The 14,304-nt window shown below is 35.5% G+C and overlaps 1 protein-coding gene across 3 annotated transcripts in view; it reads right to left on the minus strand.

Annotated features, from left to right (window-relative positions):
• Positions 1-14,304, minus strand: part of SMAP1 (small ArfGAP 1) — a 90,565-nt gene that overhangs the window by 22,401 nt on the left and 53,860 nt on the right. The window lies entirely within an intron of this gene.

Here is a 14,304-nt window from a genome sequence, read left to right on the forward strand (position 1 = left end):
AGTGCTTAAAAAATTTTCATTAAAGACTCTGCTTCAGTATCAGAAGTAAAAGTCCTTTTCCATATTTGTTTATCATAATGAATTTGATTTGTAATGAAGTATGTGGCAGTTATGGTCAAAAGGGACATGGCACATGACTATAAAAATTATTGTTGTACTTTCACTGGTATGTACTAAATTTTTAAATAAATCTAAGTTTGAGGATAGCTTAAAATAAACTGAAGTCTTAAAATGAACCACTGCATATCATGCAATAGGCAAAAAGTGGTCTGTAATTTATCAATCCATTTCAGCAACCAAACTATATAGTTCTGCAGCATTAAAGAGTAAAAAAATAAAGTGTTTAAAAGCTTAAATTTAAAAATTAGAAGCATACTAATGACATCAATTCACCTTTCTGCAAAGAACATCGGCAGAACATGCAGAATTTAGAGATACTAAGCACCAAAGCACACAACCTGAGTTAGTTCATGACCTTTTCCTCTATAAACCTGAATGCTAATAACAGCATTCTTCTCTGTCTGAAAAGGGAATTCCTAGTCTTTTCTTGCCTAGAGATGTCAAAATGTATGATGATATTGTTGTGAAATTTGAGTATGAAAATTACTTCATAAATCTGTTTATAGTTCTTCTCACACCAGTATCAGGCTGATCCCCTGAATCCATCAAAACACCAGTTTCTAAAATGAAGATGAACTGGTTAATAGTAGTGACATGACAAATGCAATTCTTTGTGTGCATTTAACGTGCCTTTGCTCCAAACTTATCACAAAAACCTGAAGTGGACTGGTTGATCAATGAGTACAGCCTTTAACTAGAAGAGATGACCAGTAACAGTGGCAGGACACTGTCAGGCTGGGCACTGGGCAGACACCAACAGACCTGCTTCACTCACACCTTTAATCACATACATAACGTGGCTTTCACAGGATCACTGAGGCTCCTCAGGTTGGAGAAGTAATTGAATCTTAGTATTTAGTATTAGAGGAGCTTTAAAGTTCAACACAATCCTATAAAGATCTGTTTTAGGTAATCCTTTACTTTCTTCCTCTCCTGCCAAAGGGGAATAAAGAGTAAGGAGCTTGGTGTTTGTAAAGAGCAGTGATGAAACTCAAGAGTATTCAAAGGCAGCCCAAGTGAACAGAAGCCTGTTACATTACAGACACTCCTCTTGAAAATCCCCACTGAAAACCTTCAGCAAAGAGTCCAAATTAACCCAACTCCATTCCTGCAGCTACTGCAAACAGGTATCATCACACATAATCTGACCCTTGCTAATCTCTCAGAGAAATTCTTGCTCCCTCTTGCCAAAAATCCTTAGTTTGACTTTACATATCTTGCTCAAGATCCAGCTGTTTGGGAAATAGCCTGATAAAAAAACAGTCCAGGAATTCCCTCATTCTATTGTGTATAGTAGCTTTCAACACTGTGTTTACAATCTGGAGCATAGCACTCAAAAAAAGTTATCATCTTTGAAAGTAAACCATGACAGCATATCAAGAATTTTTTAAAAGTGACAATTCAAAATGAAGTTTTCTACAACTGATCATATCTTAGTAAATATGCCATAAACCAACAAAATTATTATAAACACTAATCAGAATTAACAGTCAGTACTTCAAAACAGAATGTGCCATAAAACCTTGAACATTTGAGTCTTCTCCATCTCTGTAAGAAACACTATGGGTCACAGAAGTTGTAAAAAGAAGCATTTCTGACATGTTCCTTTATTTCATGAAACTTGCTTGTTTTCCTTTTGCTTAAACAGCTTAAAGTTTATGAATATAGAATGATTGCTTTCAACTGAAAAGAAAAACCATTAGAATTCTATTAAATGTGCAAATTTTCATGACACTGTGTTAGATTTCTGATAACTACCTAAAACCATAAGTTTGAAACAATTTAAAGCTTGACAGGTTAATTTTGAATGCAAACTTTTCACAGAAGTCAAACACTTCTGCATACATTAATAAGAACTAAAGAGAAAAAGTTCAAATAGCACTTTCTTTTATTGGTACTTATTACTGTGGCAAATTAATCTCATTATCTGAACTAAAAATATAAAAATATGGGAGGAATAATCTACTTAGGTCCTCTGCTTTGTCAAATAAACATTTTCAATACATATTAAATGCATATTTGTGTTTCATCACTCTCTAAATAAGAAAGGCAATGAAGATACAAGGTATAAAAATATGAATTTCTAATAAAAATATCATCCCTTAAGACGCCCTTTTCCAATATTGCAACTATTATTTCTTGATCAAAAGTTTCTGTCCCATTTTGCTCCCTTTGCCAGTATATAAACTACTAGATTTTAAGGTTAATTCATAGTTAATTACTTTAAGAAAAACTGCAAAATTATTTTCAAGGTCATTAGTACATCAAATATTTCTAGCCATTAATACTGCATTTGTTTCCTTGGTGAAGATTTTCTCCTTTTAGCACTATTCAGTATCTTTGCAGCTACAAAGTTTTCACCAACATTCTAACCTTCATTCTGGAAAATGAAAAAACACATTAGTCACCTAACATTTACCAATAATTCATCTGTGTAACAGCAGACACATAAAGCAATATTCAGCAGCTACTTGGAACAAAATATCTTCCTCTTTAATTTTACCTGCAAAATTATTTTGGTCCCCCATTCTCTCACCATAATAAACACTATTTCCTGGAATTTCCTATCTTCCTGTCTGAGATTTCAATCAATTCTCTAATTTGGCATGCCTTTATTTCTGTTTAAGATGCTTCATAGTACATAGAAGGGCTCTTGTGCAAATTCAAAAGACATTTGTTTGGTGCTTAAGGTCTGCCATGATTCACAGATCGACAGGGACTTCTCTAAAGTCACCTGCACTTAGGCATAAACTAGGTAAGGCACCAGTGGGATGAGTTAGAACAAAAAACTTGCATACACACAATTACTCTTAAGAATACCTAAATGACCCTCACTACCATACTGCTTCTTGAGAGTCTTGTTCTCTGTTCAGTCCCATGGATTCTGCACTGTGGTCCACTTGAAGTAGATATAACAAAAAGCAATGGCTTACTTCAGTGCTCTGCAGCAGAGATCATGCCGTGTTTCTGGGTTGAGGAGAGAACATCAAGAGGTCTCTTCCAGCCCATATAATTCTGGCATAAACAAAGTATTGAAACTTTTGGACAAGAACAGAAAGGAAGCCACACTGGAGTCACTAGAAAGTTTTGCTTCAAATCAGAAAGAGAAATGTGATGTTTAATTTCTTTTTAGCAGTTTTGCCCCAATAGGACTCATTCATGACTAAGCTTTATGTAGAGAGTGGCCTTTCAAGATATTAAGTACTGCACTCAGTGAGCACGGAAGTGTGCAACAAGAAAAAAACCTGCATAACATTTCTTAAATTTACTCTTTAATTTGGTGTTGTGTTGTATCTAAAAAATACCACATTTTGTAGAGATGCAAGGTAGCGTGACAAATGCTTGGGAGTCTTGCTGCATTGAGATTCATCTCACTTTCTATTACTAGTTAGTCTCCTTGAATCCCACAGCAATTATTTTTAAGTATTGACACCAGTACACTCATAATAGATAACCTATTCCTTTGGAATAAGACCACATTAAAAACAGGAGACTAAGCAGCTTTAAGTGAACTAAAAATAGCATTAAGAATCAGATATGAAAAAGGCAAGTAGAAGGAACAGGTGCACAATTTTGTGCATTTATTTTCAAGTGGAGCCTTCAAGGTTACTGGTGCTACTATTTTTTTATGACATTCAAGATTGTCTTAGTAATATATGTGGGTTTAGTGAATGAAGTACATGGTCATAGCAATTTCTAGATATATTTACTTCAGGTCATGCATTAACAGCTTCTCATTCAAAATAATTTTTAAGCTGCTGGTACATTCTTCAGAAATACTGTCCTTGCAAACAGCAGAACATCAATACATCTTTGATATGCAGGTCTTACATGGCCATTTTTCACAGTTGTCACCAATGGGCACTACATTACCCTTCAGGGTTCTTCTCATGTTGGAGATCTACTGAAAGCAAGCAATGTCCACTGCCTCTAATTATTCTGAGATTATTGAAAACAGTTTGCTTGCAAGTATCACTGAAAGGAACCGAAGCCAAAACAAGCTTCCAGGGAGTTGATTCTTTTACATCTTCCACATGACCAGCTTATTTTCTAGCATCACTTGGAATTTTTTTTCCTAAAAAAATTGAGTCCTTGTTATGAAAAGAACCACAAAACCTAAATTAATTACCCCTCCATCAGCAGGTATTAGATACTTTGGCCAAATTAAGGAGGCAAATAATGAATTAACCTTGCAACCTCTTACAAGTATTTTCACCTATAAAGCACATATTTTCAGTACAGGAGTAGGGACACACTCATTACTCAGATCCAGTATGGGCACTATAAATTTTTGCAATCCTGTAGATGACAGGTAACTGGGATACAATAATGTTTCATTGTTTTATTTTCCAATGCAGTCCTTTTAACCTCCCACTCTTACGCTCTTCTTCCAGTCCTTTCTTCAGGGCCAAGAAGCAAGACCCAGGGAACAACTGGTTGCTCAGTCTTACCTCAATACCTAGGAAGGCAATGGAACAACTAACCTGGAAACCAATTCCAGGCACATAAAGGACAAGAATGTTAATGGAAGAAATCAGCATGGCTTCATCAAGAGGAAGCCCTGCTTGACCAAACCAACTTTTAACAGTGTCATGACTGGCTTGGCAGTCAAGGGCAGAGCATCACAGGGTGTCTTCCTTTACTTCAATAAGCTTTTTTGATGGCATTGATAACTGATAAAGGTGCCATCAGGGAAAAAAATCCCTATTCAAGCTCCTGCTCCCATTTGATTCTTAGTATCCAGTGATGAATATCCCCAATTTTATACCCAAATCAAGCGATGTCTTAATCCTGTCTGCTGTACATCTACAAAACAATGATGTGACAGTATGGTGCTAATACCACATCTGTAAGTAGTCCTCACACAACAAGATTGATCATCTTTCAGAATCTAAAAAGCAAATATTTAAAAATATTTGTGAACTCTTCATAACTCTACCAAAATGAACAACTGAGAAATTATGTCTACACATAAGAAGCAGCATCTCTTTCCTATTTAATTAAAATGGAAATGCAGAAATTAGTATTTGGATCTTCACCTAACTTCCCCTAATTTTACTGTCATTGTAAATCAACTGGCTTGAAATTACTGGGTAGAAATTTATATGCTGGTAATCTCCATATACCTCCATAGTGCACCTTGGCCAACTACAAGGTTCTGTGCTAAGAAACCATCACAAACAAAATCCAAAAGCAGGCAACAGTGGAGAAGACCAGGTCACCTCTAACTTACCTGATTTTAACACAACCAAGTGCACAAGCCTACTTTAATATCACACTGAGACGATGCCTTCATTAGTGGAAGCTGCAACAGTCAGTCTTCTTGTAATTCATAGAGATATTGTCTATGATTTAATTCATCTTGCTCATTTCCCTACCATTAGAAAATGTCAGGGTTAGTCACCTATCAATCTTGTTCATTTATCCAACATTAGCTCTAAGACTTTAAGGTAATCTCCAGTCTATCAGGTTTTGATGGATAAGCTATGAAAATCTATACCAAAGTTTTGAGGTTTATTCTGCTGCAGTTCTGGCTTCATCCTTAAAGATGAAAAGAACACTACTGTCAAAAACTTCCCAATTTACACAGAATCCGAAAGTTTTCAATTCCATTTCCATCAGAAAGTTTTGCATTACTGTGCCACCCTCCTTTATTCTTTCTTTACTAATTGTTGTTGTACAACAACAGAAGTTATATGAGGTTTAATTTTGAAAAAATGGGTAAGAACACTAGGTTAGGCCAGCAAAAAAAAAAAAAAAGAAAAAAAAAAAAAGGAAAAAAAGAAGGTCTCTACTAGGTATCAAATTAAAAAAAGAAAGCTCCATTTTACAGAAATCAATATTGGCCTTTATTGAGCTTTCACAATGTATTGCTCTCAATATACTAGTTACACCATTCTAGTTGAATTTATGTAAAATACTTTTCTTGAGTTAAATTAAACCAAATAAATCAGCAAGTAACAGTGTTAACTACTTTATTCACACCTTAAGTTCTAGAGTTGATTTTACAGACTTGTTTCTCTCTCTTGTATGTTACTCTAAAGCAAATTATTAGTGAATAAAGATGTTTCTTTGATAAGGACAAGGGTACTGATAGGCATTTTACACTGTAGGTTTTTCAAACTAATTGCTTTTATGGCTGGGATGGAATTCACTTTCTTCAAAATGCTATACTTTGCATTTGTGGCTACAACACTGTTGGTAACACACTGGTGTTTTGTTGCCGAGTGGTGATACTTTGATAACTGTATCATTTTAGTTTTGCTAGCTTTGCACAATCATATTTCTTGTTTTGCTTACTGAAGCCAGCTGGTCTCCAAGCACCTCGTTAAGTACATTCAAGAACTACACACACACAGACAGACATACATATACACTTAAGAGTCAGCAGTACTTCCCTACTGGTAGATTTTCTTCACAACCTTCTCCTCCCTTTTTCTTGTACTCTATAGACTTTGTTAAACAGATGCAAGGAGCACGAGTCAAGTGAATCAACCTACACACAAACCTCATCCAGCAAACTAGAGTGAATTCTCAAATTCAGTTTTCCCATTGAAGCTCAGTATACACAAGCCTCAAAGATCTGAATCTGAGTATTATAGTTTTGCAGTTGACTCATCCAAAGGTAAACTCCAACTCCCTGAAATGGGCAGCAGTGCTTTCTCACAAAAACTTGAACTGCAAGTCTGCAGGAGATGGGATTGTGAAGAAAACTGAGTAACACCTGAAGCATAAGTCACATTCTGTAGGAAGCCAGTGGGGTATTCAATCAAATTTTCTTCAGCCAGCTATTTTTGGAGATAACCATTAAATGAGTGATTCATTCTGCCTCAGGAAAAAAAAAAAGAAAAAAAATGAAAGCAATGCCAATTCTCTTCCTTCCTCCATACAAAGATTATAGTACAGCACATAGGATGTTGCCAATAGGGGATATATGGGCAAGACCAAAAGGAGGGTCAGTACCACCGGGACTGACTGTCACACACCTATTAAATTCACATACAAAACACAATGCTATGAGGTCTATGGCTCCTGCAACCGAAATTCCCTTACTGCAAAACAAGCTTGTCCTTTCCCAACTTTCATCACTGTGCCCAAACATATCTGGCTATTAGGTGCAGAAGATGGGCAGGGAAGGACAAGAGGGCAAGTAGAAAGCTTTACACCTGCTTGCTTGGTTGACAGAACAGACAACATACATCAGGTGCTCTGTTAAGTGTTACATTTTTAATGATAAAACAGTAAGACTATTCAGATCATTCACCTTATTCTCATTTACACTGTGTGAGAGCATTTAAAGGGGTAGCATACATAATGCAGGACATCAGGCACATGATTAATACCTCTAAAGTAGAAAAATACTACAGTTGGAGAAGTCATAAGTTACTAATCTAAAAATCTCTCCTACTCTCAAGCAAGATATCAGTCACTGTCAAAAATCTGATTCATCAGCTGTCCAGTCCACTTATCTGCTCCCATTTTCCTTCACATTTTTTCCTCAATTTTCCATTTTAATGAAAAATTAATAAAAATGTACAACTCAGACTGTTTAAAATGCATCTGATTACCACTGTATTTCTAACTCATATTCCCTACCTTAACTACAAGAAGCCTTATGAAAGGTGAAGATACATAAAAAATTTTTGTTAAAAGCATTTCTAACTTACTTAAAAGCAATTTCCAGTTTACTCACTAGAGCTCATATAAGCCTCTACAGTTACTGAACAAAAGCTCTCCTTTGCTCTTAATACAAAGAAATTGTATGCCCTGTGCATAAAGCAATTGCATTCCTTCCCTCTTCATTACCTGCTTGCAATAAAACTTGCAGGAGAGCATAAACATTTGAGAATTGCCATATGAGAAAATAATGTTAGTAATTTACTTTATCTTGCATTAAGTTTGTAGATATGATTTTTCCTGACACACTCTAAAAAGTTTAGTCCATATCCATTTACAGTATTACCCATATAGGCACACCCTAGAATTTTCAAAGAATATTTTTATAGCTTTCATACCTGACCTGAAAATAAGTAAAAATTAATATTTTAATAATATTTTACTTAAACAGCATTAAAGATTAAATGTGTTATATTGTTCACGCTCCTGTAAAATACCAGGACTTGTTTTTTCAGATTTGCAACTAAAGATACAGAAATTTAGAAATCAGACTAACTCTTCAGAACTGAGGATACTTTTAGCAAGTGATGAACGCCTATTTTGCCTAACTAGCAAAAAGGCCAGAAAACTGACATACTATATTGAAACACAAGTAAAACTATGTTGGTATCTTTGTGAAGTTGCATAGACTACAGCAACTCTGCAATCAAACTCTGATGCAACAACAAAAAAAGCCACAATTCTTATTTATCAAACTAGAATTATCTTGAACCAAGGAGCCAAGCCAAGGGGAAAACGTAAATTGATTATTTAAGAGTCTATTGTGATTATTTCAGTTAATCACTCACAGACACTGAACTACTCACACTCACCTGGGTAAGCCTATTTAAGGCATTCACACTAAGTAAACAAAAAACCACCAAATTGCCTTTTGTTGTTGCTAAATATGATTTTGTACACATGAAGGTCCTTCAGTCAAAATACATACCCAAAGGAAAAACTTTTAAAGTGGTCCTTGATCGACATCTTCACTTTAAAAAACCTGGGTATGTGAATTTCATTAGATTTTCACAGTTAGAGCAAGATACTTGAGCAAGATTATGTAAAATCCATTATATCTTTAGTAATTTGAATAAAAAACTTCATGGCAGAAATAACAGACCTTGCACCATAATCTTATTCCATTAATATGATTTTAGCTGGATCTAGGCTAATACACTAATCATTTCTGTGAAAATGGATTAAGACTATTCCTTTGTTCTTACTTATTGAACAAGCAGTACTAACATTGTATTTTAACTGAATTTAAAATGTTAGCTCAGATCTCATTTACTTTAGTCAATATATTCCAAGAAGGCTTAAAACCTTTTATGTCTTGTACGTAGCTGAATTGGTTTAGCTCCTTTCTAATGCATGAGACAATCTCAGAGGCCCTTTTACCTTGCTCAAAATGACCTATAAACCATGTAGAAGTACAATTTTCTACAATTAAGTTGGCTTTCTTTTTATACTTACCGCTGAGACTACAGAAAACTATCAGAGATAAATCCTTATTCTTATATTCATGCAACAAATCTATATAATAACAACCACATTTGAAACAACAGTTCTATACATTCAGATTCAAATATATAAGGTTCTTAAAGTGGAAAAGTTCAGAATAGGGTCTGAAAAAAAGAGGAAAAGCTCTTTTTCCTAAGTCTGATACTAGATAAAAGCATCTAAAGACAGCAAGATGATTCCTAGGTAATGGTCACAAGATGTAGCAACTTGAAGCTGAGCTAGGGATGGCAAGACTGCAGAACAGGAGAGGCACACAGTCTGAGTGCAGAGGTATTCAAGTTTTCCAGAGATTCTGGGGGCAAAGACTTGAGAAGAGTTTCCTGTAGCTGTAAATCTTTGAAATTACTGCATTTGAGCCCAAAAGCAAGGACCTGTTTACAAGGACATAAAAGGCAGAGAAAAAGCTATTTATCAACCCTTTTCCTATTTTTGTATTATCTTGTCATGGAACTTGATTTAGATAAAATGGAAGAATTCTGCTTTTAATCCAATAAAACCTGGGGTTTGCATCTTACAGAAGAAATCACTATGAAGCAGAAAACCTTGAAAGATCCATCTTACAGCTAATCCAGCGTCCCGTTATGAGATCTATAAATCGGGTTCGGGTCAAAGTATTTTAATGCATCTCAGTTTGCAAGCTGTGAAATGCAATAAACATGGTTTGTAATTTTGTAAGCTATTTTAAATACACCTTCAGTTTTCAAATCACATATTATGGTTATATGAACTCAGCTTACACATTTCTTCTTGATTTCTGTTGTGCTCATTAGCCTTAGCAAGATTATAATAATGCAGCTATATTAGTTCCAGTTCCTCATTAAACTATTTTCTTTTATAACTTTCCTTTCAAAAACCTTTCAAGTAAAGGTTTTTGAAAGGTACCATGAAACAACATCATGGTACCCAATCAGAACTAAAGGGCATTTATTTCTAATTCCTTTTTCATATATTTCCAGACAAGAATGAGCTGTTTCAGGCATGGTACCTGACTGAGCTTACAGTACAAAAACAAAGAAATGCTTTCCATCCCTATCCACATAGGTATGTTTCTCAGTATTTTCGTTAATTATAACAGAAATGCTTTTTTTGCTGAATTTTTTTTTTTATGTGAAACTTCATTCAATATCAAGATCCTACACCCTTAGCCAGCAATCAGCTCATACCTTAGAACTTTCCACGTGCTTGTATCTTACTCACTGGTCAGTCCAGTGTGAAATGTGCTACCTGTTAACACACATCAGGTGTGATCACAGTATGTTTGTCTCTGGCAGCTGGTGTTAAGACATGCTGCCTTTGCAAATAGCTGGCTTCTAGATAATGGTCTCTGCAGGTGCTGACCCTCAAATTCCTCAGGCCTGCAGCCTCTCTCCAGTGTCCAGCACCAGCCTCTTACCCTACTTTTCTGGTAGCTGAACTTGAAGTTTGTAAGTGCTCACACACAAGCAAAGAAGAGACAATGCACTCAGGCTCAGTAGCTGCAAATAGCATTTGGCAAGAATACAGAATAACCTGCAGAGACCAAGGGAAGGCTCAGACAATCCTACTGCCCAGCAACCTGCCCAACCAGCACGTATGTGACTGCCCCTTTTTATCCACTTCCCCCTTGCCTCCTCAAGCTTCTTACACCCCAATCCACCTTTATTTCCGTATTCCCCTGGTTTGGTCTGTGTCACCTAAACATCCCATAATAAGCTGTGTACAATATTCTGTCCCATCCCCAAACTCTTGTCTCTCTACATCCCACAAGTTCTATACCCGATTATGCAATCACCCCTTACTTGCCTGGTATTCCTGGGAAATAATCTTTTTCCTTGACCCACCTCACTACTTTCCTTGGATGTACTAGAAGCAGATCACCGGCTCTCTTTTTACTGATTATATTACTCCACTTTACCCCCTGTTGTTGTTAATCTGATTCTTACAGTCTTTATGTTTTAGTCAGTCTTACAACATCACACTGCATAGTATTTCATAGAAACAACCTCTGAGTTAGAACATTTTACTCAGAGTGTTGGACTCATACTCAGTGCTGGTATCATTTCTACATTATCACAAACAGTATACTACAAATACCTTATGAAGTCTAAGCATACTATTTTTCTGAAGATATATTTGAAAAAGCCTCTCAGTTAGCTCCACAGAAATTCAGTTCTCTCCATGACAACTAACAAGACTGAAATAGTCCCACAGGTTTATTTTTCTTACTTCTGTATCAGCTTGTTGCTTTCTTGAACTACTGGACTAGTTAGTTCTTGAACTACTAGAGAAGTTAGGAGAGAGCTGATGAGTACTTTATCATCCTCACTTACATATACATGCAGAACTTAGTGAGAGGGAGAAATGTTTAATAAATACTTATGCATCATTAGCTACATTAATTTCTTCTGCCAGTCAGGGTATTTTTCCTCAATTTTGCTCTCATTTCAAAGTTAATCACTTTGAAACAATTACTTTAAAAGCTAAGTAATTTTAACTGATCATATGCAATACCAAAATGGATTTCTCTTTATTTGGGCAAGCACCATTTTCTTTGTCTTCATTCTCCATGCCATCATAATCTTTAACATGAACTATCAATAAGCACTGCAGCCTCCATCTCAACTGGGAATGAGTCATGCTTCTTTCTGCTTCTAATCCTCCAGTTTAAATAAATGTGAACCTGTATGAAATTTCTGTATATTCTCAAATAGAATACTTAAATCATCCTTACAAAATGTAAAAGCCTTTTACAGCTTTTATCTTCACAGCTTCAAAGATGCCGAAGTTTTTAAACCGGCCCTTCAGAGTGACATTACAACGCCTCTGATTTGTTTGTTCCATCATTTATTTCTACATTTATGGTAAGATTCAGCCCCATGTGTTTAATTTAAACAAAAATAAACCACTTTTAAACCAAATAAAAAGATACAGTGATATCTACTTACAGTGACTTCTCTTGAACAGAAGTCACCCATGTTACTACTCTGTGTAAAATACACTTTCTGCCTAGCAGGCAAGCCTGCAGTACCTTAATCTGACATGAAGTACAATACTCTCAAGTTGAGAGACAATACTTGCTGAGTAGAGAGGCAGACAGATTTATTTTACAACAGTACAGTGGCATGCCTAGGGACCAACCTCAGAACTGCCCCATTTTCTTCTAACTTCAGGTACCTATTTCATAAAAGAAAAATTTCAAGTAAAACTGAAACACAAACTTGTGCAGTTGCAATTCTTTTTTCAACAGAGCCAAGAGGCAATTCACTGCAGATTGGTTAACATTTCTGACTGATATATGTAAGGTATTACCATTAAAGAGCTGCCAGTTATTTGAACAACTAGGCAACTGGTAACTTTTCATCTGACAAAATCATCTGGTGTGAGAAATTTGTCAATTTCCTTCAAATTGTGTTGAAAGACCCTGCTTCTATCTTTTCTTGCTTCTACCTCTACCACAGCTACAGTGCTATTTTCCAACTACCTTTGAGTTAACTTTGTGAAGACATAATTATGCAGCAGTATGAATGTCAGAGTCATCAAAGGTTCCACACAACTCTTCTAGTGCCAAAAGCAACTATCAAAATGCAATAAATCCAACAGTCCGAAGAAATATTCTTTTTAGCAAAAAGGCACACAATCAATACCAATGTCAACTACAAATTTAAGCTGGAAGACACACAAAGTTGTTCCATGACACTGGAAGATTGCTGGAACATCTTCTAGCATATTATCATCATCACCATCCATTTAAAGCTTAAGCTCATGTTGGAGATTTAATGTTGCCAGTGACATCTAAAATAATTTTTTATGAAAAACAAGTCAGTATCTTTACTCTTCAGTGAGATTTGCACTTCTGACAGAATTTCCCACTATGCCATTGCCCTATCTTGATGGTCACACACTACTGGTGAGTGAGACTGAGCACGTTCTAGCTTAAGCATGGCAAAATGAAACAGAACACACAAAAGCACTTGATTGCTTTGCCCATGCTCCAGTACTTGCATTATTTTAGGAAAACAAAGGTAGCCTATTATTCAAAACAAGATAAGTTTATTATTTTGAGTGACATTATTTAAATTAAAGTATTTTTCCTCTTATCAGATTCATCTTATCTAATCCTTATCCTTCTTTACATTCAGTTCCATGTATCAGTACCACTTAGGTAAATTCATCCATTTTGTTCCTGCGCATTTGATTGACTGTACACAATCTCCTAACTAGTACTGTAATTTTTATAAAACTTTGTACATGTGATTGTATATTTGCAGTTTTCATCATGCATGGTCCTGTGGTTTCAAATTTCTCAGAACATATTTTTTCTAAAGACAGCATCCACCCATGAATAAGGCTGATATAGTACATGCTTGTTTAGATGTGTCCACCTAATTTTGTTCAATATACAAATAAGCATATGTAATGTTGCCTTAATTGTCTCAAAGTCACCAGGAAAAATGATGAAGCTTATCACAAGCTGAAAATGCCATCTATTTATAAGTATTAACAACTGAAACCCAAGGCAGTATTATGTTTTGAACTGGCATGGAGCAAAAGTGTAACAGAGGGTCAATGAAAACTAAGCAAACTTAAACCAGCTTTCTGTTAAAAGCAGTTTGGCAAGTTGAACAAAAGCAAATGTAACCAAAGCAGCCTGTACTCAAGCTTTTTCTCATTGTTTTTAGATTCTACTTGCATAGAATTTAAAAATTGCATTAAAATACTGTTCTTCTGCAAGACCAGAGTTGAGAGGATCAAGCTGATACAGCAAACACACACATGGCTGAAGGAAAAAAGTGATATCCTTCCTGAACGCTGACTCCTTTTCCAACATCAAAAAGATAAAAACTTCTCTTTTTTTTCTGACAAAAAGCGAGTTTCTTTCATTGCTTCTACCTGCAATATCTGTTTCTTAATTTCTTTGTCTACAACTGCAAATACGTAATAAGAGCCATGACAGATTAATTCCATTAAGTAAGACTATTTTTCATGGCAATCCTCTAACAGAAGAAGTCCTTTGTTACATGCAAA

Source organism: Vidua chalybeata, chromosome 3, assembly GCF_026979565.1.
Source record: "Vidua chalybeata isolate OUT-0048 chromosome 3, bVidCha1 merged haplotype, whole genome shotgun sequence".
Classification (NCBI taxonomy): domain Eukaryota; kingdom Metazoa; phylum Chordata; class Aves; order Passeriformes; family Viduidae; genus Vidua; species Vidua chalybeata.